This window comes from Spermophilus citellus (assembly GCF_964194105.1).
Source record: "Spermophilus citellus genome assembly, chromosome: 12".
Classification (NCBI taxonomy): domain Eukaryota; kingdom Metazoa; phylum Chordata; class Mammalia; order Rodentia; family Sciuridae; genus Spermophilus; species Spermophilus citellus.
The window spans coordinates 37,760,806-37,787,980 of NC_138198.1; positions in this window are offsets into that span (position 1 = coordinate 37,760,806).

Sequence of the window (27,175 nt, forward strand, 5' to 3'; positions counted from 1 at the left end):
CTCTAAGATTCCATCTCACTCCAGTAAGAATGGCAGCTATGATGAAGACAACCATCAATTGCTGTTGGTGAGGATGTGGGTAAAAAGGTATACTCATACATTGCTGATGGCACTGCAAACTGGTGTAACCACCCTGGAAAGCAGTATGGAGATTCCTTAGAAAACTTGGAAAGGAACCACCATTTGACCCAGCTATCCCACTCCTTGTTCTATACACAAGAGACCTAAAATCAAAGTACTACAGTGATGCAGCCACATCGATGTTTATAGCAGCTGAATTCACAATAGCTAAACTGTATAACCAATTTAGATGCCCTTGAATAGATGAATGGATAAAGAAACTGTGGTACATGTACACAATGGAATATTACTCAGCATTAAAAGAGAATTAAGTCACGGCATTTTCAGGTAAATGAATGGAACTGGAGAATATCATGCTAGGTGAAATAAGCCAATCCCCCCAAACCAAAGACCAAATGTTTTCTCTGATATGTGGATGCTGATGAAGGGGGTTAGAGGAAGAATGGAGGAAATTTGGATTAGGCAGAGAGGAATGAGGGGAAAGGAGAGGGCATGGGGATAGGAAAAATGGTGGAATGAGATGGACATCATCATCCTTGGGACATGTGTGACTGCACAAGTGGCGTGACTCTACATGGTATACATCCAGAGAAATGAAAAGTTGTGCTCCATTTGTGTACCATGAATCAAAATGCTTTCTGAATATTTCTTATATAACTAATTAGAACAAATACCAATTATAAAAAAGAAGAGGGAAAAGCTGATTTTGGCTCATGGATGCAAAGGTTTCAAATCCATGCTCATTTGGCCCTTTTGCTTTAGGCGTGTTATGGCACAGTTCGCGGTGGCCAGTACATCTGTTGCACTCAGGGTGGCTGGGAAGCAAAGTGAGACAAAGGGACTAGGGTCCCAATACTGCCTTCAAGGGTATGTCCCCATTAATCTAATTTCTTTTCACTGAGTGCCAGCCACCTCCTAAAGTTTCTACCCTCCAAAGAATGCCAAGGGCTAGAGCATAAGACATCAATATGTGGGCCTTTGGGGGAATATCCAATGTCCAAACTATAGCAGAAATTGTTCAGCAAAAATCATTTTCTTAATCTGGTTATGAATGAGCTTTTCTACATCCATTTTCTTTATTTATCACTTTTCCACAAATCTTGGTTACATAACTGCATTTGACCATGAGTTGGCTTAGGTAGTTTAGCTAAAAATGCAATGTAATGCAATTTGTCAATGGGGATTAAAAATTATTCAAAAAGAGTTAAGATATAAAGAAAGAATGGAAAAAGGAGTGTTCTAATAATGCAGTTGCCACCAACAGACTGTTATGAAAATTTAAAACATGCTGAGGAGTAGAAATCCATATTAGATAAACAGAAATTCTATTAGAATAGGTGAGAAGGTGAGGGACGACTAGATTGAGAGAGCCAAAGATGAGTGCATGTACTTCACATAATTCTTGGCCTTGAGAACTTAAGTATTTCTTTGTATTTGTGTTCATTTAGGAAACTTCAGTTTTGAAGGATGGAATGCATGTGGTACCTAGGAGATTGGCTAAGTTAAGTAACTCAAGGCCTGTCACTTTCAATGTTCTAATCATTAGATCATGGAGATATAACTTGTAATAACTTTTTCCCTCTTACATTCAAATTCTGTAAGGAACAAAATTCAAGGAGACTCTAATTCCATTCAGTTCTTTCAGTCATGGTCCACCATTCAAAGCAGCAAATAGAGATATTCCTGTCCTTGTTATTATTTTAAAAAAAGTTAATATTATTTAAAGGTGTTCAAAAATCCTATCAGAGGGGAAGTGATGCGAATATTAGACCTGAAACATTGGCTAAGTATGCATTCACCTGCAAATATGAGCAGTCTATAAAGATGGGCACATAGGCTAGCCATCTTTTATGCTGGGGATTTAGGCAATATAAAGCAAAAACCAGATGTCTGCATAGCCTTTGACCTGAGTCAAATTCCAGAAATTGATCTTGGGGAAATAATAACAAATGTGGCCAAAGTTTTTATATCATAACATTGATTACAAAAGCAAAAAGGACAAAAAACAAAAACAAAAACTGGAAAGTATGCAAATATCTAAAGTGGTGGACTGGTTAAATAAATTATGATCAAAACTTCTGTTTTGACATGTTATGAAGTTAATAAAAGAATAAATAACATTCTTAAAACAAACAGAAATTGAAACATAGAAAACATGATTAGAAAAATTCATTAAAGAAGAAATACAAATAATCAGAAAACATCAAAAAAAAATCCAGCCTCAGAGTAATGAAAGACATACTAATTTAAACAATGCAGGTATATTGTTTTCTACGCAAAGGTGCCATGAATTACTACAGATTAATACTGCTTGTGATGGTCAGGGGAGGTTTCTTAGTGCAGCAATCATGGAGTCTTAGGAATAGTTATAAGAAAGGTAGAGTGAGGTAATTATTGGGCTAATTATTGTGTCAAAATATGAAATTTGACTTAAGTATTCATTCTATTTTCAGAATTCTAAGATTGTACTTTATATATATATATATATATACATATATATATTTGAGTGTATATATATATATACACTCAAACACTGAGCCACACCCTCTGCCCTATTTTGTATTTTATTTAGAGACAGGGTCTAACTGAGTTGCTTATTGCCTCGCTTTTGCTGAGGCTGGCTTTGAATTCAAGATCCACCTGCCTCAGCCTCCCAAGCTCCTGGGATTACAGGTGTGAGTTACCATGCTTTCAAATGTATTTGCAGTGGGAAATAATTAAAATAAAAATCCATTATGGATATCTGGAAGATATCTATTGAAGAAATCATGTAAGTAGTAACCAATACCATAATTGAATTAAAGCTTAGTTTATGAAATTAAAATAAATGGTCTATGCCCCCCAAAGGTAGTCAATTCAGTTTTGCAGCATTATTTTGTTGGAAGCAGGAAATAGTAACATGTCCATCCATGTGGATAAAATGCAGCTGGACTGCAGAAGGTGGTTATATAGCAGAGTGGCTCTATTATGACTATTTGGCACCAGAAAGACCAGCACAAGATATAATCATATCTTTGAACTACAGCCTATTTTGAGATGAGAATTTATTTGGAGTCAGAAGACTTGGATCCAAGTGGCAGCTCTGTCTTTTATCCTCTGGAGGAGCTTTCAAAACTCATGAATTTTCCTGAATTTTCCAGTTGTGTGGAAGAACTGGCTCATACCAGCTCATGAGAGCCAATCATGAATATCTCTTCTCAGCTTTGTGCTCAGTGATGTTACATTTGTAGCTTGAAATTAGGCTCGGTGGATATAGTTACATCATGGAAAACAGCAAATACTTCAAACTAGGTCTCCCATAAATCCTAATGAGTTAGCTGAAAACCTCTAACCAATATACCACTGGCTTAAATAATTGCTGAAGAATTAAAAACAGCATAACTAAGGTATTTTAAAATGTGTTGTAAAATAATAATATGAATTTTAAGGTATTATTAATGATATCACACATTCTGTTTTGATATTTCAAACCTTAAACAAATAATTATCAAAGGCACTTATTACTTCTAATGAAAGCAGTTTTAAAAGTTGAGAGAAAAGATTCATTAATGAGGGCTAAAGTAGGATTCTTGGAACTTAAAACTTTATACAGGTACACAAAAATATTAGCAGAGGATGGAGGTTAAGAGAACAACCTGAATATGGTAAAGGCTGCAATGAAATGAGTTAGGCCAAAATATGAGGGCACTTGAATGTCAAGGAGAAACACAAATAATCTGTAAGGTATCTTTTATTTTTAAATACTCTATGAAAGTCCAAGTGAAAATTGGAGTTTGAGAGAAAACTAGATAGTCCAATTCTTCTAGCTGGGGTCTGGTAAGTTGCAGGCCTCTGCAGCTGAGAAAGCCTCTTTTCCCATTAGCAGCTAATCACAGCAGGGGAATGCCTGCTGGTGTCAGCTGCCAGGGTTGCAGCCCACAAAGATTCTTCTTCACTAGTGGTGTGTTATATAGGATACTTAATGGCAAGACATGCCCTCCACTTTCACAGCAGATCCCAACAGCTCACCCCTAATCTCTTTTCGGGTTCTTGTCTCACAAATCTGAAGAATGAAATCCCTGGAGAAGAAAGAGTGATCATAAAAGAGCAGGATATATTCAAGTGAGTAGAAAACAGACAGAGCTCCTTCCAGGTAAGATGGGACTCTATAAGGGGTTGCCACTTAAGTGCATATATATAGGGGTATATATAGCTATATATAGCTACTAGATAGGACATTGATGCTAATCAGATCTTGGAAAAGTACCAAGACTGTTGGTCAATATTTATATTAAACAGGAATTGGGAAAATTGGGCTATCGGTTAGTCCTTGAGTCTGTAGCATTCCTTTCCCACTACCCTGGGACAAAGAAGTTGGCTGGAATGTTTGGAATGTGTCTACAAGTTCACTTCCTGGAGTGGCTTTTATATTTAAAAAGACATAATTGGGGCCCATTACTTATTCTATCTTATTCACAATGAAAAATATAAGGTGTAATATTGAGATTTTTATAAATAACTTTGTAAGTAAAGGACATATAGTGTCAAAAGAAGGGGACAATTAACATTTCAATGTTCCTTAGACAGGAAAATCATGATGCTATTTGAAGGGAAAGACTAGTTTTTTGGCACTTGAGTGATAAAGGCCTCTAATTATACAACATAAGTTTTTAAAGCCCTACTCACATCAATGAGCTTGATGCAACCTGGGACCACCAGTTTCTTAATTTTGTCATTTTATGAGTACACATAGCCATAAGACTAAAGAAAAAGTTAAAATAAAAACTTGGTAAAACAAAGTCATATTCTCTTTTCTTTCATTTATATTTTCTTTCTCCTTTTCACCCTATTTATCGAAAAATAAAATATTGTGTAAATAGGATAGTCAGAGTATGCCTCATATTGTATATAAATACAATGCAGCAAGATGATAAAACACTGAATGAACAAGTAAAATTAATATAAAAGTATCATCAAGGTGTCAAAAAATGATTGATAATTACACACAAATTATCCTCAATGATTTTATAATGTCTTTGCCATGAACAATCATACCACTAGATCCTTCAACTTCTTTCTTTCCTCCCTCTTTTCTCTACAGGTTTCTTCCTTCTTCTTTCTCTCTTTCCTTCCCTCCTCTCCTCCCTTTCTTTTTCCCCCTTAGGTCTTTGCTTTCCTCCACTTTCCCCTCCAACACATCATCTCTATTTAGTTTCAAATTATCTTTATGGAGGTCTTTGTTAAGGGACAGATTTGATAAGATACAAACACCAGGAGAGCTAATTCACTCCCAGCTGTATCCTGGGCTATCTTGCCATCATATTTCTTTATTCTTCTTTCTCAGTGAATCCTGTGCTTCACTAACACATTGAGAAGACCATTGCCAAATCTCTTAGACATCTAGCCTTCATGCTTTCACTTGAAGAAGGCAGAATATGTAGTCAAAAAAGCAGAGCTTTGGCAAAAATTCACATCTGGTCTCTACCACTTGGCAGCTGGGGTATAAAAGGCAAATTATTCACCTTTTCAATGCCTCAGATATTTTAATAAACAAAATGGAGATAATACCTTACCTAGGAGTATTATAAGAAATTAAAAAGAATCCTGGAAGGACATATGGCACTCAAATGACACTAGTTGCCCTTCTTAGGACAGAAGGAATAAGCAGACAGTGAAAGGGTAAAGTTTCTAAGCTGGAAACCTTGAATTGAAATGTAAAAGATTAGGTACTATTAAGTCCCTCTGTTACACCCAGATTCCTGAGATAGTTAAGACAACGCCCTACTGGCCATTCAGCCTAGGGCCCTGTGCAGTTTGTTACAGGGCCCGAACCAATCAGTTTGAATGTGTACCCAGTTTAGAAGTGACCAATCACCCCTGCCCAGCCTGTTCCCGCCAATGAATGGACTAATCATGTATCAGAGTTGTTGTTCAATTTTCCCGCGCCTCATGATGATTTGTTCTGATGTATGCAAAGCCCCCCCCCCCCCGCCCTCTCCAAAAAGTGTACTTAAGCTCTGCTTGACCTCTGCTCTGGGCTCTGGGCTGCTCTCCCTTCTTGAGTGAGCACAGAGTCCCAGCGCACTGGAATGGATCCAATAAATCCCCCTTGCCATTGCATGGAGCTAGTCTCGTGGTCTCTTTCTCCGACGTTTCACCGGACCCTTACATTTGGTGCGTTGGCCGGGAACTGCGCATCGCCGGACGGGGAGACCTAACGAACTGCTTCGGGGGTAAGTAAGGTGCCTCTCTCTCTCTCTCTTTCTCTCTCTCTCTCCCCTCTCCTTCTTCTCCTTCTCTCCCCCTTGTTCTTCTTTCGCAATTGCTCAGGTGCGATCGCTCAGGTTTGGTCTCTGGCGGCTCAATGGTGGGCGTAAGTCCCCAAAGGGCATAATCTCTCAGAGCCTCGGGTGGGGTTGGCAGTGTGTGTGTGTGTGGCTGTCAGTGGAGAGCGTAAGCTCCCCCTGGCGGTGACTGGCAGACGTGCCTCAGGAGTCACAGGCCACGCCCCCAAGGGACACTTTGGGGGACTCGGGGGGACGGAGGTGCTCCCCATCAGGTAGAGGGGCGGATGAACCCTCGTCGGTGTATTTTACTGCCAACCCGTCTGGTTTTGCCGGCAACTCTTTCTGTTGAATTCACTGTCTGTCTTTAATTTTTGCTTCTGAATTTGTGTTAAACGTTTACTGTGTGTCCGCGTTTGCGTCACGTTTGTGTTGTCTCCCTGCGCTTCAGAGTGGCCCACCCTCGGAGTTGAATGGCCCCCAGGAGAGTCCCTCCCATTTCAGCCAGGGCCACATGGCCATCCAGATCATGGTGATCTAACCTTTCAGGACCTCTGCGAATCTCCTCCTGTATGGGTGGGGTCCGCGCAGTCCGCTGGGAGGATTCCACCCGGCGGTATGGCGGATCTGTCCTGTCCCTGTCCCACCTGTCCTCTCTGCCCCCTGGCCATCTCCCCTCCCGGGAGGGGAGAGGGGAGAGGGGTGCTCCAGCAGGCGCGGTGGACGGGCGGTGGACGGGCAGACGGAATCGGGGGGTGAGGTCGGCAGGGGACCGCCCCTCCTCCCCCTCCTCTGCCGGCAACCGGCTGCCACTGGGCGTATTTCCACCACAGTGGGGCAGGTGGGGTTGGAGTAGGAGCCCGCAGGGGACTGCGTCCCCCCCCTCCGTCCACCTGGCGAGCAGAAAAAAGCGGCTCGGGGGCACCCAGCCCTCTCCCTCCCTTGTGGGGGTAGAAGGGACCGGGTCCCCAAACCCCCCGAGTGTTACAGCCCTCCCCGGCTGCAGTGATCACCAAATCCCGGGGCCAAAGAAGCGAACGGATCTTCCTAGAGTCGGGCTGCTTGGAAATACAGCCCAAGGCCGGATGATAAATTCCATCTAAGGCTAAATACTGAGACTAGGGAAGCGATGTTTTCGGCTTGAATGCAAATAGAGATGCCTGCTGGGGATTTAACAACTTTGACATCTTGCTTTGACTTTTCTCAAAGCCCTGTCCTCGTTATTAAATTGGTGTTAATTGGCTTTAGAGATGGGAACCAAATTTTCAGTCACAAATTTGAGTCTCCACTCAGCTTTCTTGGGGAAGCCTAGCACTCGAAACAACTGTAAGCAGAGGATGAGCTTTTTGGGAGCTGGCTACTAAAAAGTTAGGGAAAAAAAAAAAAGCCTAGTGCCTAAGGTCAAACCAAACTGGAGGAGCTAATCTTGCAAGTGAAAGGGAAACTGAGGAATTCCCAGCAGCTGCCAGAGCCATTTTCGCTTTGGGGAAAATTTCCTCATAATTTCCCTGCACTTAAGGATTACTCCACCTAAATGCAGTAAAGTCAGTCACACTGAGACCCTTGATTTTACACCTATAGTTGCCCCTATGTGAAAACATCTGGTCCACCTGTGGGAAAGTCTATGGTGCCACTGATGGGAGTCATAATTAAATGAGAGTTCAAAACCTGGAGGGATATATTCTTATCTGGTTGTCTGATTGTTTCTTAAAGATAAACTAGGTTAAATGTGTGTCTAAAAAAATAATTTTTTTATTGTAACAATCTGGTATCTGAATGGGTTTCTAAAGCATTGCACTATCTTGCAGTTAAAAGTTGGGTTTAAGCAATTGTTTAGTTTGATTTCAGATAGTTCTAAAGAGTTTCAATTTTTGAACTGGGTAGCCTAAGGAGATTTCACTAGGTATACAGTGCGTTGATTTGGGCAAGGATAGTAAATTATGATTTGGTATCTGTTTCTCTGTAAGATTTAGGAAAAAAGTGTTGAATTAAAACGTTGGTCTGGCTTATTGAAATGACATTAATTAGCAACAGTCTTGGGAATTTTCAAAGCTTAATTTCAGATATGCATGGTAGTGTGTGGTTCTTCCTAAAATTTTTCAGGCAAATTTAATGTAACTTAATGCTACTTTAGGAACTTCAGAACAAGGAAAGTGGCTTAGAGGTCCTAAAGAAATTTCTTCTGATGGTAGAGATCCTATTTCCAGTTTTATGTGAGCAAGTTTTTCTAGTGTAAAAAGATATAAAATTTTGGGAATTGCTTCTTAAATTTGTATCATAATTTTCGACATCCAAACCTGGAAATATGACTTATGGCTAAAATGCCTTAGGCCTAAATATCTGTTCAAAATAGCAGTTTTTCCCTGCTCCTTCCAGACCTTAGCCAGGGCTTAAGCTGATATGCAAACAGAAGCAGCTTGGAACTCAGGCCCAAGGAAAAAAAAAGAAAAAGGTAAAGGTATCTTTTTATGGGAACTCAAACTAGATTAAAGGACTTTTGCCTTTTCTTGGATTCTATGTTTTTTTGAGCTCATGATTTTTATCCTACAGACAAGTTAATGTTTTTCTGATAAGTTCTATTTTTTGATCAACTGGAGTTTTTTTTAAAACATTGCAATGGAGATTTCATCTGCGAAAAACTACGAGGCCTTTATTATTGTTATGTGTGCACACTCTTGTTATGTGTTGTATGTCGGTATGTCTGTATGTGTGTATGTCCATATATCCTGCAGTGATATGACAATTAACAGATGAGGAGCGCTCATAAAAAAATTAAAAATGGATCCAAATATCTTTGATTCACGTGATTCAAATGGTTCAATTTAAATTTGGTAAATAGATAAAAAAGGAGGTCTTAAATTAAGCTTATAAGTTTTTCTAGGTGTTCAAAAAGGCCCTAATAAAATGTTAAATCTGCTTAAATTAAAAAGTTTACAAGTATTGTTTCAAGATGTGAACAGAAAGAGGTTAACAGATGAAAAAAAGAAACTAGAAGGTTCTAGGTATGGATTTAATAGAGGGAAAGTGTGTTTCTGGTTAAGAGTTTAAGTAATTAAGAGGGTTTAAGTAAGTGATGAAGAAGGTCTGTGCAAGTTGGTTATAAGTGTAAGTTTTTGAGCAAGTAATCTTAAAGAAATTAAGCAGCTGGTTAAACAAGTGCTATTGTTTTAGAGAATTGTGTTATGTTATTTCTTTAAAAGCCAAACTTGGTTAGCATAAAATCATCAATGTAATTGTGATGTTACTAATGTGTTCATATCTTCCAGGTATACAAGTCTGTAAGGTAGAAGCTTTACAAGCTGGTGTTCTAAAGTTGTATGGTAATTTTAGGTTCAAAGAAAAAAAAACATGTTGGAGATTCAATTATATCATTTATGTTCTATAACTGGACTTGTTATCAGTAAGATATGTAAAGTTCTATGTTGCTTTCTACACTAAGATACCATTTAAATGTATTTTTAAGTCAATGAGAGCCTAATCTGGGTGAAGGTTTCATTATAAAACACAGAAATACTTTGCTACTTTCCAACAAGAGGTTAGAAGCTTCCAGCCTTCCTTTAATTCATGTTTTAGATGTGATATTATGTTGTGTTAGTTAATATTCATGTAAACTTGAGCAACAATTTATATAGGCTTTGTAAAATGATGTCTAAAAAACAAAGATCAACTTTAGAACTATAGTATTTAAGATTTATGAAGAGCCCCACCTTACTTGAGATAAGGCTCTATGTCCCATCTCATGTGAAAGTGACTATGAAAGAAGTAGGCTAGATTTCAGTACATTTAAAGTTGTGTCCAAAAGTTGGTTTTTGTCACGATTGCCAGGATCTCAAACAGGGGATGTACTCTGCCAAAATTCTAGGTAGCTATTACATAGACTAAATATGTTTTTATCCTAGTTAGTTTTGTTTTGAAGTTTGCTTTTAGATGGTCTAAGGATTACCTGTTAATTTTTTAAAGAGGTACTGCTCTAAGAACTCACAACCTGGGTTAACTTAAGATAAGGAGTTATCACCTACAGGATAGAGAGATAGACATAAAAGTTCAGCACCCTTAATATAAGACTGTTGACTTATTTGCTAGATGTTTAAGATTAAGTTTTAAAATTAAAAATTTGGCTCTTGCCCTCTGAGTCAGTCTGAATCAGGGAATAGGGAACTTTTTCAAAGGGCTCTGCAACTCTAGGCCACATAACTTCCCGAGCAGGGAGATTAATGAGACCAGTGGAGGACAGAAGGCCAATCAGTGCATTTGCTGTAAAGAGGAGGGTCATCAGAGAAGGGAGACATCTCTGATGCTTCCGAGGGAAGCCACATGGTCAAGCAAGGCCTGGACCCATCCTAGCGCAAATGGCACTAGCAGAACTGAGAAGCTGCTGTGAAGTTCCCGACGACTCCCAGAGTAACTCAGCTGACTGTTAACAATAGGTAGAAACAGAAGTCAGTTTGACTTGCTTCATCTTAAACACTTAGCAAAGACAGTCAAAGCCAAAGCACAGCTGTTCCTGGACATCTTAAATGATAATAATAGTTAAATGTAACTTCCATAAATAAGTAGACTGGAGGCTACAAAAGAGATTCTTAGACAGAAATGCCTGATAACTGTCAAAGGGACTGCTAGAGTAGTTTTAGTCTAAGGCTTTTATTTCTAACCAACACAGGTAGGCTTGATGTTTGCTAGTATGGTTATCCAGCCCTGAGTAGCAGAATTAAAGATTTCTCTATTAGACACAGAGGTCATACTAGCAAAGGATTTTGAAGGATCAGATGGCATTAGATTATTAGACTATATCTTAAGGGAAAAGACATCTGTAACCCTAAATGTTGTGTTGACATCCCTGACATTTCTGACAATGTGACAAATATCCTTAAAGATTTACATGCTCAGATGGAAGCCATGTCCTCAGCAACTTTGTTGTGAAAACAATATCTTAGCTCTTAGTTCCTGGTACTTCCTAATGGAAAACATTGTTAATCTTTGTCTTGGTCATTATACTCATTGGCATATTCCTGTGCTGTGGCATTTATTACTGCATCAATATGGTTCCAGTACTAATGAGTTCTTGTTTCTCTTATAGACCACCTATCACTCGAATGGCCCTCCAGCCTATTACTTCTCAATTGGACTTTTAGCATGGACCACTCGATAGACCCGATATTTTTAAGGGGGACTCCAAACTGCTTGCCCCACACCGTCCCTTTTCAGCCTGAAGAAGCCAGAGAGATGCTCTTCGTCCCCCTTCCTCACAGCAGTAAGGAGTTCCCAAATTAGAGGGGGGAATGAAGCCAGATTTAAAGTTAGGTAGTCAGTGTAGCTAGATAGATCGGGGTCTAATACCGAGTGAAATCTAAAATGGAGGCCATGCTAAAAATGATTCCAGGAAACACAGGACAACCCATGGTAATCAGAAGGCAATATGCTCCACCGACAGAGATGAAAAATGAGACTCCCCAATAATTATGATTCATTACTTTTAAGATTAAAAGTAGTCAGAAAAAGGAGTGGGGAATGAAAGGGTAAAGTTTCTAAGCTGGAAACCTTGAATTGAAATGTAAAAGATTAGGTACTATTAAGTCCCTCTGTTACACCCAGATTCCTGAGATAGTTAAGATAACGCCCTACTGGCCATTCAGCCTAGGGCCCTGTGCAGTTTGTTACAGGGCCCGAACCAATCAGTTTGAATGTGTACCCAGTTTAGAAGTGACCAATCACCCCTGCCCAGCCTGTTCCCGCCAATGAATGGACTAATCATGTATCAGAGTTGTTGTTCAATTTTCCCGTGCCTCATGATGATTTGTTCTGATGTATGCAAAGCCCCCCCCCCCCCCCGGCCCTCTCCAAAAAGTGTACTTAAGCTCTGCTTGACCTCTGCTCTGGGCTCTGGGCTGCTCTCCCTTCTTGAGTGAGCACAGAGTCCCAGCGCGCTGGAATGGATCCAATAAATCCCCCTTGCCATTGCATGGAGCTAGTCTCGTGGTCTCTTTCTCCGACGTTTCGCCGGACCCTTACAACAGCATATCAGAACCTGAAGAGAAGTTATAGCCATAAGAAAGGGTGGTTTTACAGTAATGGGGCCTTCTGTAGAGTAACACAACCACTGCCATCCTGTAGGAGAGTGGGAGGGAGCCATGGGAATAAATATCCAAAGTTCCTTCCTTCCTCCCATTCCACCTTCTGCAGGAACCTATGGCCTAATCTGATTGGAAGCCAGAGGGGAAGATGCCCACTTATTAATAAGCCCATGAAGTTTAGCCTCATGCAATATAGAGCCAGAGGGAAAAGAAAGGGCAGAATTGGAGGGTATCCAGTACTACCATCAGCATCTTTATCATCACTGAACTTAACAAAATGTCAAAATCTGAATGTGAGAGTTCTCAAAATAAGAGTCACAGTTATATTCCTTTCATGGTAAATAAATATAATAATAAAGTGTAGAAGGTAAAAACATTGATAAAATGATATTAGAGAATAAAAATAAATCATCTTTTTCAGGACTCTCAAAATAATATGTGTACAACTTTAATCTGTTTTGAAAAGTAATAGAGCTTACATAATAGTGATCTGGTTCCTACTGAAGCCAGATTTAAAGTTAGGTAGTCAGTGTAGTTAGGTAAATCGGGTCTAATATCGAGTGAAATCTAAAATGGAGGCCATGCTGGGAATGACTCAGGGAAAACACAGGACAACTCATGGAATGTTGACGAAGTCCCAAAAAGGCCCTAGGCCAAAGTCCACCTCAAAGAAGTGTTAATGAACAGCCCCCAGCAAACTTAAAGATAGCCCATCACAAAGAAGTGTCCCACCCCTCGGGCCTTTCAACCTACATTCCATCACCAAAACTATAAAAAGGGGAGACAACAGCCCTTCCTCGGATTCCACCTCTTGGGTCCCCTTCTTCCTCCGGGAGAAGTCTTTTCTGCTGTCCTTTAATAAACTTCTAATTTCTACTCTGACCTTGCCTCGGCGTGCTTCTTTGGTGTTATTCTTCAACATCGGGGAAGCAAGGACTCGTCACCGGTCAACAGCGGTATCACTACCTACAAAGTTGTGAATCTCTTGGAGATCAAGGACTGGGTTGTATTCAGTTTTATACCCTCTAAAATAGTTAACTGACACCATTATTGCACGTGCAGTGTGAATGTAAGGCTTTCAAAATTAAATCAATTTTTTTGGAATGATTTGCTTTTCCTTCTAAACTCTTTATTATGGAAATTAATTTAGTCTCTCTGCTTTCTTTTGTTGGCTCTCCAGTGATCTTTTTACCTAGATCTTTGTACAAAAGAAGAGATCAGAAGCTAATTTAGCAAGACAAAATCATTCCCCCTGAAACACACAGTGTAAGTGGGCAACACATGTATAAAAAACTGTATTTGTCTTTTTTTTTGCAGATACACATTTAGAAATTTTCCCCAACCTGTCTCTAAAATAGCATTCATATAACTCACTTTACTTTCTTCCATGGTGTTCTTCTTTTTCCTTCTATCCCATGGTAATAACTGAACTTTCTTTCATTGCTTTTTTCCATACTTGTTTGTGTGTGTTAAGAAAACAACGCATTGCTCTTTTGCATAACAAATGAAAAGGTATATTCTCTAAACCATTTGTAGTAAAAATTTAAAGAGGAAAGATTCAAATCACTTATTTATTAACTTAATATTTTGTTTTCCTTTTTTTGAAAAAAAATGAAGGCTAACAAGTAAACTATTTTAAGTGTGTTAAAAGTGAAAATCCCTTTGATTTTATTTCCTCTAAGTTATAATACTGAAAAAACATTCTAAGTATCAGAAATTAATTCCTTGATGAGTTATTTTATGTTTACTTGTCACAGTAAAATGAATATAACTATATTTAAAAGAAAAAAAAATAATATGAAACCAGGCATGGTGGCCATACCTGTAATCCCAGCAGTTAGGGAGGCTGAGGCATGAGGATCATGAGTTCAAAGCCAGCCTAAGCAAAAATTTAGAAATCTCAACCCAATGAGATCCTGTACTAAATAAAATATAAAATAGTGCTGGAAATGTGGCTCAGTGGTCAAGTGCCCCTGAGTTCAATCACCAGTACCCGCCACCCCAAAAAAGAATATGAAGTAAGAAACCTAATAACACTACTGAGCAGAGTTATTTCACACTGGGCTATAAGACTCTAAAGGCTGCTCTCTCTAAAGGTATATAATTAGAAAGGATCTGGTGCTTTTGAATTACTCCAGGGACACTTGCATAATGTGAGTACCTGCATTCATGCTAAATTTTGACAGTCAGGTTTTGATTGTAATCTCACATAGTATAATGATTTTTGCCACAGTAAAGATGGCAAAGCTGAGTCATTTCATATATACATGAGTGGCACTAACCTTCAGGGTGGAAAGTAATGACTGCTGACCTATATGAGGGAATATGACTGTTTAAAATAGAGTTTGAACACTTGACATATGGACCTTTGAACTGAAGAATCTCATTTGGAGCAGGTCAGAGGAGATTAAATTCTCAGTTAGATTAAAAGAGATCTAACTCAGTAAGGAGGAATGTACCTTTTCCTTTAGGAGATACAGAAAAGCGTAACTTAAAAAAACTCCCTGCCTAGGACTCTTTTGCTAAAACTTTTGATTACCTTTGCTGGCATTTATAGCTTAAAACATTCTAAGACCACTAATGTATATTAAAGAATGTTGCATATTTAATTTAAGCTATATTTTTATTGTCCCTTAGTTTTTAGAAATGCTGTAATATTATTCAACATTTTTATGTGAGTGTATATCTTCTTAACTGAAATAGAATTGGGTTTTTCACAAAAGAGGGTGGGGTCTCTCTGAAACCTTATCAAACCTTATCATAAGGGTGACAGGTAACTCCAAAGGTAACTCCAAACCTATGTTTTATCCCTGTCTTCCTTGGGTGACTCCAAGCCTGTCATTCCTACCTGGAGGTCTTTTGGTCACCTCTAACTCAATTTTACTAATTAATGAAGCTCAACAAATCCTTCATCTAGCAGCTTTTCTTTCTCTTAGGCATGTATTAGACTTATCTCTATTTCTATTAGCTTTGCAGCACTCATCCTGCAGCAGAAATATGTATATACACATACTCTCTCTAATCCTTTCCTCCCCTTCTTAAATAAAAGGATGAAAACAACACAAGTTACTGTATTACTGTTCTTGTTTTAACTATGTATTGACAGTAGCTTTAGAGCTGCTCGTTTTAGAAATATTCTATAAGATATTTCTCTTTTATCAAATTTCTTATCTTTGGCCATATGGCATTTTAAACTCTTCCCAAATCCTATGGAGGCTTCCTCCCCCATTTTGGTGTATAATATCTTTCTTTATTTCATTTTTTATTTCACGAATCATATGCAGATTAAAAATTAGCTCATTCCTTTCTTTGTTCAACCAGAAAATATTTATTAAATGACAGATATTAGCAAATATTGGGTTACTTTCATTCTTAATTTTGCTAACAGTTTTCTGGACAAGTGCTTACCACTGAGCTACATCCATAGCCCATGCCAAAAGCTTTCTAATTTTTCTCCTGGATTCCATTTCCTTCATGGACTATCGGCGTCTCCGCGTATTTCTTTTTCTTTTTTTTTAAATATATATTTCCTTGTTTCTAAAATTTCCTTGATATAACATTGTTCATTGGATAGATTTGAAGTCTTGATTCAAGATTTCTAGTGTCTGACTACTACCCACCAGTCCAACCTTGCCTCCTATTATTTCCAAATATCTTGAAATCTATGGTTATTAATAGCTAGATCTATTAGTTCACTATTGTTTCTATGCATACTCCATTTTATCACCCTTGAACAATAAAGCCTTATTTTCAAATCAATTAAAACATTTTATATCCACAAGACACTAATTTAAAAAGAAGCTACAAGTAAATAGCAGAAGGATCAGTAGAGTAGAGGGAAGGGAACAAGGGGAGGGAGGAGGGAAGAAATGGACAGGTACTGGGGACTGAATTTGAACAAAAAATATTCCATGATTTTATAATTTTATCAAAATGAATCCTATTGTTATGTAGAACTAAAAAGAACCAATAAAAATAAATTTAAAAAAATAGAAGAAAACCCCTCTACCTTCACACAGATTCTATGTACATTCAATGACTTTGGTATTTCTTGATAAACATGAGGCTACCTGAACTTTCCCCAAGAAAACTGTCCTTCCTATTTTCTATTGGTTCTGTAAGGTTCAAGTTAAATACAGAACTAGGATAAACATGTTCTAAGATAAGAAATTACTCTGAAGGAACTGCTTTTATCCCTTCTTCCCATCAACATCAGTCCATGTGAGATACCAGGCTGGTGAGATGCTCTTAAGTAATGAATTTCTACTGCATTGTGGGACCTTGGCTCTTAGAGTTCATGATGATTCTACAGTAGAGTCAAACAATCAGGATAACTACCAGCAAGTATCTTAATTAATTCCTTCATCTCTGTGTTGGGTGCCCTTTACTCAATGAATCTCCTGTTGCAGGGGCTAAGTATTATAAATAAGATGATGTGAAATCACTACATTCATATTTTTATACTTAAAAATGTATTCTGAAATGCATTTATGAAGCTTTATAATGGAGCAAAAACTATATGTGAAGATAAAGTAAGACAGGAAAGAAATAAAACAAAAACACAAGAGAGGAGTGAAAAGAAGGAATTCAAAGAAATAAGAAAGAAAGGAAGGAGAGACAGATGAAGAATAATTGAGGTTAAAAAATGGTAGAAAAATAAACTTAAGCCAGAGTATGGTTAAAGAACAAATCATTTATGATATAGAATATTAACTGCTTTGTAACTCACAAGACAGGGTAACTACCAGTGCACAAAGATGCTATTAAAAGGTTTTTCCTTAGTGAGTGACACTATGTAGGGGGAAATTCTTACACAGAGTCAAAGGTCAGGATTCCAGTTCAAAACTTACCTATTCCCTGATCCAAGAGTCTGGCCATCACAGTGAAGTGGTTTCTAAGGCCACAATACAGCAAAGAGTTGGAGAATGGAAACATAGATCTGGTTTACAACACTTGCAAATTTTTCTTAAGGATTCCTGCTAATTTGCAGCAGAGAGCAAAATGGTTGTGAAAGTGTGAAATGACACGTTAGAGGGAAGAGCGGAAGAGAGGAGGGGAAGCAAGGGATTGTTCTATTTTAAGAGGATTCTTAATTTCGCTATAATCCACTGTTAGCATTTTCTTTACATTACTATTTACTGGATCACTGTAATTTTCCAAATAAGCTTTTGTTTCACACACGAACCACCGAGGAAGCAATCAAACCTCTAAGATCCACTTTAATGAAATCTTCTTAGTTGTCCAAGGCATTCTAACAGAACAAAAACTTGTAAAATAATGTGCATTTGATACAGCATAAAGGGACCCTGGCCCTTGCCTGGGAAAAATAAAACACAGAATAGGGGGAAGCACAGAAGGACAAGAAGGGGAAGGGAGATAAAGAAAAGAGAAACAATCTGATTATTATTTTGCTATGTTGATTAAAATCCTCTCAACAACACTGTGCTCTATAAAGGGAGGTGGTTACTGGGCAAAACCAGAGCTTGCTTTTATCATCAGACACCTTGGATTCAGATATGTCAGCAATTTACAAAATCACATAGGATACATCACTTATCTCCTCAAAGTTTCAGTTTTCTCACATGTAAATCAAGAACAGTTTTATGAGATGTTTAACAGAGCTCACTTTATACAGCACTTAATACATTACATGGCAAATAAAAAATACTCGAAATACCTTGAGTATTACCAATAGATTTGGAAAAGTCTTCAAAGGATTAATTCATACACACACACACACACACACACACACACACACACACACACACGAGAATTCAGGGCCAGTGATATTTCCCAACTTTATCAAAGTGACCCAGAAAGCAAGATGGGCTTCTGGTTCAGGGTGCTTGGCCCTTCTCCATGACAAAGGAGAATAGCTTGCTTTGAAGTTCACTAAGTATGAAGAATTTAGAAAACAGGCTGCATGGGTGGTGTATGAATTTTTAGCACTTCCTCTAAAAGATCATAAACATTAGCGATGAATTTCATCTGCTTTAACATCATATCCACTATATTGCCAAATGACATTAGCTATTTAGAACAAGTTTCCAATAATCATCCCCTCCCTTATTTCACCTTAACTCACACTGGGTACTTGTCATTTTTTTTAAATGTAGGCATATTTTCAGGTAGGTATTAATTTTGGACACAAGGCTCTTGTGTTCAAAATTAAAACTTTCTGAGGACAAATGGAAAAAGTCATGCTATGTGCCCAGTTGCTGGCCGTGATTATTTTCTGAACTTCTGTTATTAGACCATTGGTGTGTCCAAATTGTTAAATAATAACTTTCCATACACTTCAGACATTTCACCTTGCAACTGATATCATTTTAATGGCCACCTAAGCTTTTCTTTTTGAAATTAGACATTCATTTATTGGTTATGATAGCATGCACATGTATACGATTTCCCAGAATTCTACGTTGAACTTTGCAGTTGAAAGTGAGCCATGTTTATTGAATTTGATGTAGATTTTTGAAGAGTGTTAAATGTTTAAATATATTTCCCAGTTGAGATTCTGATATATAGAATTTAGATTACAAAATGACTTAAAATTATGTTTTCTTGGAATAGTTTGAGAATGCACAGAACTAGTTCTTCTTTAAAAGTTTGCTAGATTGAACAGTGAAGCCTTCTGGTTGTGCACGTTTCCTTGTTGGAAAACTATGTGTTACTCATCCAATTTCATTGCTCTTTATTAGATTGAAATCCTGTCCTTGTGGAAACATCGACAAGCTAGAGGACGTTATATTAAGTGAATTAAGTCCAAGCATAGAAAGACAAATATGTACATATGAAAGTTAAATCTCACAGAAGTAGAGAGTAGAGTAGTGGTTAGCAGAGGTTGGTAATGGGGAGAGGTGAGGGGTGTGCAGTGAGGATGGTTAGTAGGTATGCAACTAGATAGGAAGAGCAATTTCTACTATTCTATAGCACAGTAGGAAAACTATGATAGATACAATTACTTGTTATATTTCAAAACAGTAGCAAGGATTTTAAATGTACCCAACACAAATAGATGATAAGTGTTTGAGTTGATGGATATGCCAATTACTCTGATTTCACACATATACAGAGTACTGAATGATTATATATGTGATTTCACACATATACAGAGTACACACATGTACTGAAATATCATACCATATGCCATGAGTACATAATTATTATGTGTCCAATTAAAATAAAAAAAATAATATTTATGTATAAAATCTGGATATTTATCACAAAGTTGACTTAACAAATGTATGAGAGAGAGAGAGAGAGAGAGAGAGAAAGAGAGAGAGAGAGAGAGATTCACAAAGTCATTTGAAGAGGACATAGAGTACCAGTGTCATATAGTAACAATGCTCACAAAGCCATGAGCAATTGTGTGCACTGATGAAGTTGCGATCCTTCTCCTGAACTGGTCACTAGAGTCGCAGTCACTGCATGCCAGAATGGATGTTAGGCATCATTTGGTCCCCAAACTTCTTCAAATTGATAATGAAAACCATATATTTTGCTATTAAGAAAGAAGGAGAAGGAAGAAGGGATCAAAGGAAGAAGAAAGAGAGAGGAAAAAAGAAAGGGAGATGGAGGGACAATCAGTAAAGGAATTAATATTTGATTTAGCCTTCTCATAAATGTATTCTATTTTATTTTATAATTTGTATATAAATAAGCAGGCAAGCTGGGAGTCACATGAACTATTCAGAATTGGAGATTTGTTGAGTTGTGTGTCTTACGGGGGGTTTTCTGTTAAAAATAACAACACACTTTCACCTCTCTCTCTCTCTCTCTCTCTCTCTCTCTCTCTCTCTCTCTCTCTCTCTCACACACACACACACACACACACACACACACACCCAAAAAACAAAAACAAAACCCAAAACACCTGTGAGTCTTTAATTACACAAGTTTCAACATACAAATGTTTCCCAATCAGTTGAAACGCTATTTAGACTTTTTGTTCACCTAGAAAAGCAAATATACCATAAAAGATAAAACAAAACAAAAATGAGTGCCAGATCCAAGAGTCTCATGAGAGCCCCTATAACTTAAGTCTTGACATTAATGAGAGTATGAACCCACTGCTTTGTGACTGACAGTGGCTTGTTATTTCCAAGATGAAGACCAGCAAAGTTCGGAAGGGAAAGTTCATTCTCTATTAGAATCTGTTTAGAAGGATTTAGAAAAATACAAAAAAGAGAGAACTGCATGGTATATGTACTACTTGCTTGCTACTGCAACATAAACTTCAAATATTTACTCTGACATTTTAGAATTCTGAACATTTCCCTTTGTGTTTCCATAAAAACACGAAAAGCCAATTGTTGGGTATTAATTTCCACATTTTTCATTGAATACTTCTGCAAATGGGACACAAGTGCATAACTTTACAGGTGTTAGTTGACGAGAAAAACAAGTCAGGTTCTCTTACAAATTGCTTTCCCCTCAGTGTCAACATGTACAACCAAAACTGGCTAAGATTCAAGGAGCCGCTATGAGTTCACAGATGCCCACCTCTGATGGCTGCAAAAACAAATTCTCAGTACAAGCTGATCATCTGTGGGAATTCTCTTTATTCCTTTAACTAAGACAGCACATTATTATAAATCAGGGGTTAAGAGAAAGCGTTCTAATATACTAATGTATGAATTGTATAATAGGTTATGTGGAAGCATGCTAAGATTGGGTTACTTAAAGATTTAGAAAGTCCTGAGCAGAACACATTTAATGAACGACATGCTTCCCTTTTAGGATTTGTTCCAAAATCTATCCAGGATCTAGACTGGAAAAAAGAATTTTCTCTTCAGAGTTGTTTTTTAAATTTTGTTTGTGTTCTGGTAAAGCACATACACAATTTACTATCTTAACCCTTTTGAAGTATAGTCCAATAGCATTAAGTAACTTCAAACTGTCATCAATACCATCCCCCTTCAGAAACCTCTTCATTTTGTAAACTGAATACCTTACACACTGAACAATGATGTCAAACCCTTCCATACAGCCAGTGGGAACCCCCACTCTACTGTCTGTGAATTTGGCTACTCTAGGTAGTTCATGTAAGAGAAATCATAGACTGCCCTTTCTGTGACTGCGATGTGGGAGTTGCCCCTTCCTGCTTGACACACAGTTCAAGCAGAACTAAAGTTCATGTCTGTGTTACAAATTGATCCTTGATTATAAGATCCATTTGACACAATCCCATGATTCTGTCACTATTATTGATTATTATGATGATCAAAAGGACTGGTACTCTGAGAGGAGTCTTTGGGCTGGAGTGATAGCTCAGTGGTGGAGCACTTGCCTAGCATGTGGTGTAAGTCCTGGGTTCAATTATCAGCACAACATAAAAATAAATATATAAAATGAAGGTGTTGTGTCCATCCACAACTAAAAAAAAAGTCTTAAAAAAGTGAGAGGTATTAATATCATTAAATCTACTGGCATTAATTTAATTATTATTTTAATTCCCATATTAAAAGTGTCTTAATCAAGTAAATCACAAAACTGCTTCCCTTAAGACCTATATTTGTGCTGAACCAGAGTTGTACATAAGCAAAACAACAGCTTATCTTTTTTTTTTTCTTTTTCTTTGACAAGTGAGAAAAATCCCATAAGCTTTTTACCCCAAGGTTTCCTTCTCTGGGCTGCCAGCTATCAAAATCAAAAATAATAAGACTTCCAAAACTGTACTTGTTACTGTTGTAGGGGACAGAGAAAGAGTCCTTGAGTGTTAGGATTTAATTTCTTTTCAAGGTCCATGACAGTATTTCATCCTTATTTATCCTGCTCTAGCTTTTAAAGCAGATAAAAACTCATAAAGCTGCTGATATGCTCGGTGTGTGTGCATGTGTGTGTATGCAATGCTATTTAAACAGAAGACAAGTAGATATAGGTAGATAGAATGAACACATTTTTTCCAAAATGGTTTCCCTCACCATGTGCTTACTGGTCTTTAAATTTGGCTGCAAAAAAAAAAAAAAAAGTCAGCAATGAAAAGCCTGATATTTGCTAATCATTTTCCAAATCACTCATTGGTTTAGAAAAAGGAGATTAGAGAAAGTACATATCTTACCAACTGTGTATTTAATATTTGCAGTGCAACTATTTGCTAAAAACCCTGGAAGTCTTTGGCGTGTCATAACTGGCTACACTGTTGAGATGTAAATTTGAATCATCCTCTGATGGAGTGGAGGAAGTAGTGGTGTGTGGGGACACTTCTGAAGCCGGGGGATGTCTCATACGTTCATGAACCAAGCTGGGTGCTCTGCAACCTTCTCTCCAATGGGCTTCACTGGCCTGCAATTTTTGCCACAGTGAGGATGGCTACTTTACATCTGAGAAAGTGATTGTTTTACCCAAATAATACATCCCCAGGAAATCGTCACTGATATGCATTAAGATTTCATGAGTAGAAAATTATTCAAAAGTTATTTATTACAGATACAGCATTGAAAACAATTCGAGCTTCAAAATAAGGAGGCATTTCAATAAGTGTGTAGTGCAGCTATACAGTGAACTTTTGCATCTAAAAATGACATTGTGAAAAAAGTATTTATTGTTATGGGATATTAGTCATTAATTATATTGCTAAGTGGCAGTGACATCCCAATATCTATAAAAGAAGATAGAAATAGAGCAGATGAGAAACCTTAGAAGGACATGATCCCAAACCCTTCACAACAGCAGATTCTTCAAAATAGATTTAGAATATAAATCAGTTCCCATGCTGGCTCCTTCTGGTTTTAGATAAATGAGGCTTGCTCACACAGCATTATAAAGTGGAAGGGAGATTATCAAATCTGTGTCTGAGTGCATTCCAGACATGGCGTCTTCCCATTAGCTCTGCCTCCAGCTTGGCTGCTTTCACTTTTGACATACCCGAAGGTTTTTTGAAGACAACAGCAAGGGTGATGCTTTAGAACAAAATTTGTAAGTTAACACTTTTCAAAATCTTCAGTGGCGTACCATTGCATTGACAATAAATCCTAAACTCTACCACGGACTGCAAGGCCTTGAATGAAATGCTCCTCCCCTGTTTGCCATCTCATTTCATTAAGCTCTAGCTGGAGCTCATTTGGCTCCCATCGCACTAACAATACTCCAAGGTTTCCCCCAGTTGAATGTCTCCAAGTGTATTATCCTTTCTCCCTAAAAATTTCTTTCAATTTCTCATTCTTCAGGTCCTATCTGGCATCTCAGATAGACTTATAACCTTGGCTAAAGCAGGCCATACTGTCTGTGTCTTGTATTATTTTTTACAAAAACACCTTATTTAGTTATAAATTATTTTATTTGCCTGTCTGGCCCTTCAAAGAAAAACTATTGTACTAGAAGTTTAATGAGAGTTGAAATAATCTCTTTTAGAAATAATTACTATAGATTGGCTAGCATATAATAGGTGCTAAAAATTATTGTTAAACAGATACAGTAACAAAATCTTTACTTTTATGGTATATTGACATGAACTATAATTGTAACCTCTATTAAAAACTGAGAGAACAATAACTTAAGGTAGTACTCAGGTTTCAAATTTTGCAAAATGTACTACCCATTATTAAATCAAAGCCTTGAGCAGGCAGCCCATTTATCTGTTCAACTTCTATTTTATTTAAAAAATTACTATAAAAATCTTCAATGTTTATGCTATTCAACAATTTTATTAAAATCTTAGGCAAAATGCTCAACACACCACTCTCGTATGTGGCAGGAGTCATTATAGCAAGTATGTAAATAATTTTTGTTCACATAAGTAAGTCAGAATATTATGTTCTTTTCATAAAGTTAAATATATTCTGTTAAATAAATATACTTCCTCATTATTCACTCTAATTAAAGATGCTAGATTAATCAGCTTAGGCAGGACTTATCATCATAATCAATAGCATTCCTGGAAAAGCACAGAATTGCTATGGCTTTCTCTCCTTTGTGGTTCTTGCATTTAAAATATGCCCCCACATGTGCATGCATGCGCGCGTGACACACACACAGACACACACACACACACACAGAGCTGGCTCTCAGAATATTCTGAGCATCTACCATTCACTAAAGTGTGCCATCACCTCACTATCGCTTGAAAGAGATTTTTTAAAATTAAATTTGCTTCAAGAGATATTACCTTTTGTGAAACATTAATTATTTTTAGAGAAAGATAGGGAAACTCAAGATTACCAAGTGTTCTGAGTGAATTACAATGAGTGGATGCCTGCTATCCTGGCATACTCAGCTCCAAATCCCGTATGAGAGACACTCAAAATATCTATCAAGAAAAAATTTGACATGGTATCTCTTCACTCTAAGTATCTTAGAAAAGGTCAGAACCTGTCTGAAAAGCAATGAGCAATGAAGTCGTTTTGTCCAGAGAGCTGCATAGTGTAAGAAACTGCTTTTAATAGACTGTGTGTTAAGATGAAGGCCTACAGTATAACACAAGGTTGTTTGTGATTTTAAATCTAATGCATGCATTTTTCTACTATAACTGCATAGATGAAGAATTATCTGTATGTACCCAATGATTTGTACTAATAAAAAAATACACGGATACATACGTTTTTACATTGATATACCCTCACAGTCCTTTGGAGTACATGATTTACTGAAAGCATGAAGTACATAAGTGTGTAGATTATAACTGTAACTCTGAGCTAGTGAGGAGAAAATCACTACTGATGGAAACTGTTTATTGCAATGCTGTAAGGGATTGAGATAAAAAGACTGTTTCAGTTACATACTGATGTAAAATTTATAAAAGAAGTCCGTTAGGTAAATGGATAAACTGTGAAGGACTCTGGGAAGGTCAAATTGTCTATGGATTTTAAGGCATGGAGGTGGGTAAGGAAGGAAATTTCCAGGCAGTGGGGTGTGTCTCTATTGGGAGAAGCTTTAGTCAGTGGGGCTTGGTCCCATTCTAGTCCATGAAACACGGTCCTAGGATATGGTTATAAAGAGAAGAAAAAAAGACTCAAAAATGATCTGAAGGAAGCTTCAAGTCTAAGAAGCATATTAAGTATAAAAAGATAATTTTAGTGCAATGTGCCACAGAATAAGGTAGAGAATTAGAATATGGGATTGGCTGGGAAAGAGGAATTACAGACCTAAGAATAAATAAATAATTAAAAAGTACTGTCTCAAGAACAGAGGATGAAACATATTTGCTTCCAGAGGATTTCTCTGCATAAAAGTATGTAAGCTTCTTAGGGGAGCAGAAGTTATCAGTGGAGGGAATAACAAAGAAATATCCATGTAATCACATGCTTGGAAAGAGACATTTCTACTTTCTCATTATTCATCCCAAAGAGGAAGAAGTTTTCAGAAAGAAAGGGAAGACCTCTTCTCCTAAACAAGACACTACAGCATTTCTGTCATTCCAAGAATAATAAACATAAAAATAAACATGGTGCTTCTGACATGGTGCTTCCACACCTCACTTCTTTTCAAAAATATATTTTTTTCTAGCTGTAGATAGATAGAATTTTATTTTTTATTTTTATGTGGTGCTGAGAATTGAACCCAGTGCCTCACACATGCTAGGCAAGCACTCTACCATTATAACCCCAGCCCCCACACTTCACTTATTCTTTGGATTTTGTCACTAACTAGGGCACTTTAGAATACAAGAAAACCCAAAATATATCCTCTCCAGCTAACTTTCACAGTATGGAAACTTTACATGTAGCCTTTCTAAATACAGCAGCTCAGTGGCAGGTAGGTTAAAAGGGAGAATTATCTCTACTATTGCTGTGTCTTCTGCATTTGTGTCTGACTAAATCTTCTCTACTAACAAAGTAATAAATTGCTAAAATATTATTTGTAGTCTTTAAATATATTCTCCATTATTTTCTTTTTGCATGATATTTGTATAACATTCATGTAATTATAGTTCTAATTTTTATTAAATATAAAATCTACGTAGGTACTATAGAAAAAAGCACAGAAAGGATAATAAGAAAATGTCCCTATGCCTATTTATTGGTTAAATGGCATTCAGCAAATCCTTATTTACTAGAAATCAAGGAAACTGGCCACATGATCTTTTCTAGTTCTCTTCCAAACCTTAAATTCATAATTAGATTAAAAATAGTGTATTTATTTAGTTATCCAATTGTCTACATTTAGGCTGGGGTTGTGGCTCAGTGGTAGAGTGCTTGCCTCACATGTGTGAGGCACTGGGTTCAATCCTCAACACCACATAAAAAAATAAATAAACAAAATAAAGTCATAAAAATTGCCTACATTTAATTATTATAGGACATGTTTTATTTTAAATATGATACTATAGTTAAAATTGTTAAATGAATAGTCGAGAGGTCACTTAATTTTACTTGTGTTTATGCTAGCATTTAATTATAAGAGTAATAATGTCTCTAAATGTTGCACTGACCTGAAAATGAGTATTATGCTTGATGCCATAGAAACATATACATTAAATAATTTTTAGGACATAATTATTCCAAAAGGTTAGAAATGTTTCCATTAATTATATAACAAATGTTTTATAGTTTTCTTTAAAAACTGAAGCTGCTTTTTTGCTTTGCATTATGAATATTTATTGCTCTCTCAAAACCCTTCTCAAGCATCTCCTCCTTCAACTTCCTTAAAAAAAATTAACCATTTGTAAATGATTAAATAAATGAATTTGTAGCCATTCCCTCAGATAACTACAGGTTGACTCTATGGGTGGTAAGAAATGGACTGAACTATGACCTTTATCCCTGAAACAATAAAAATCACCTTGAACTATAATTGTAAGAAAGCCCAAGAGTATTTTAT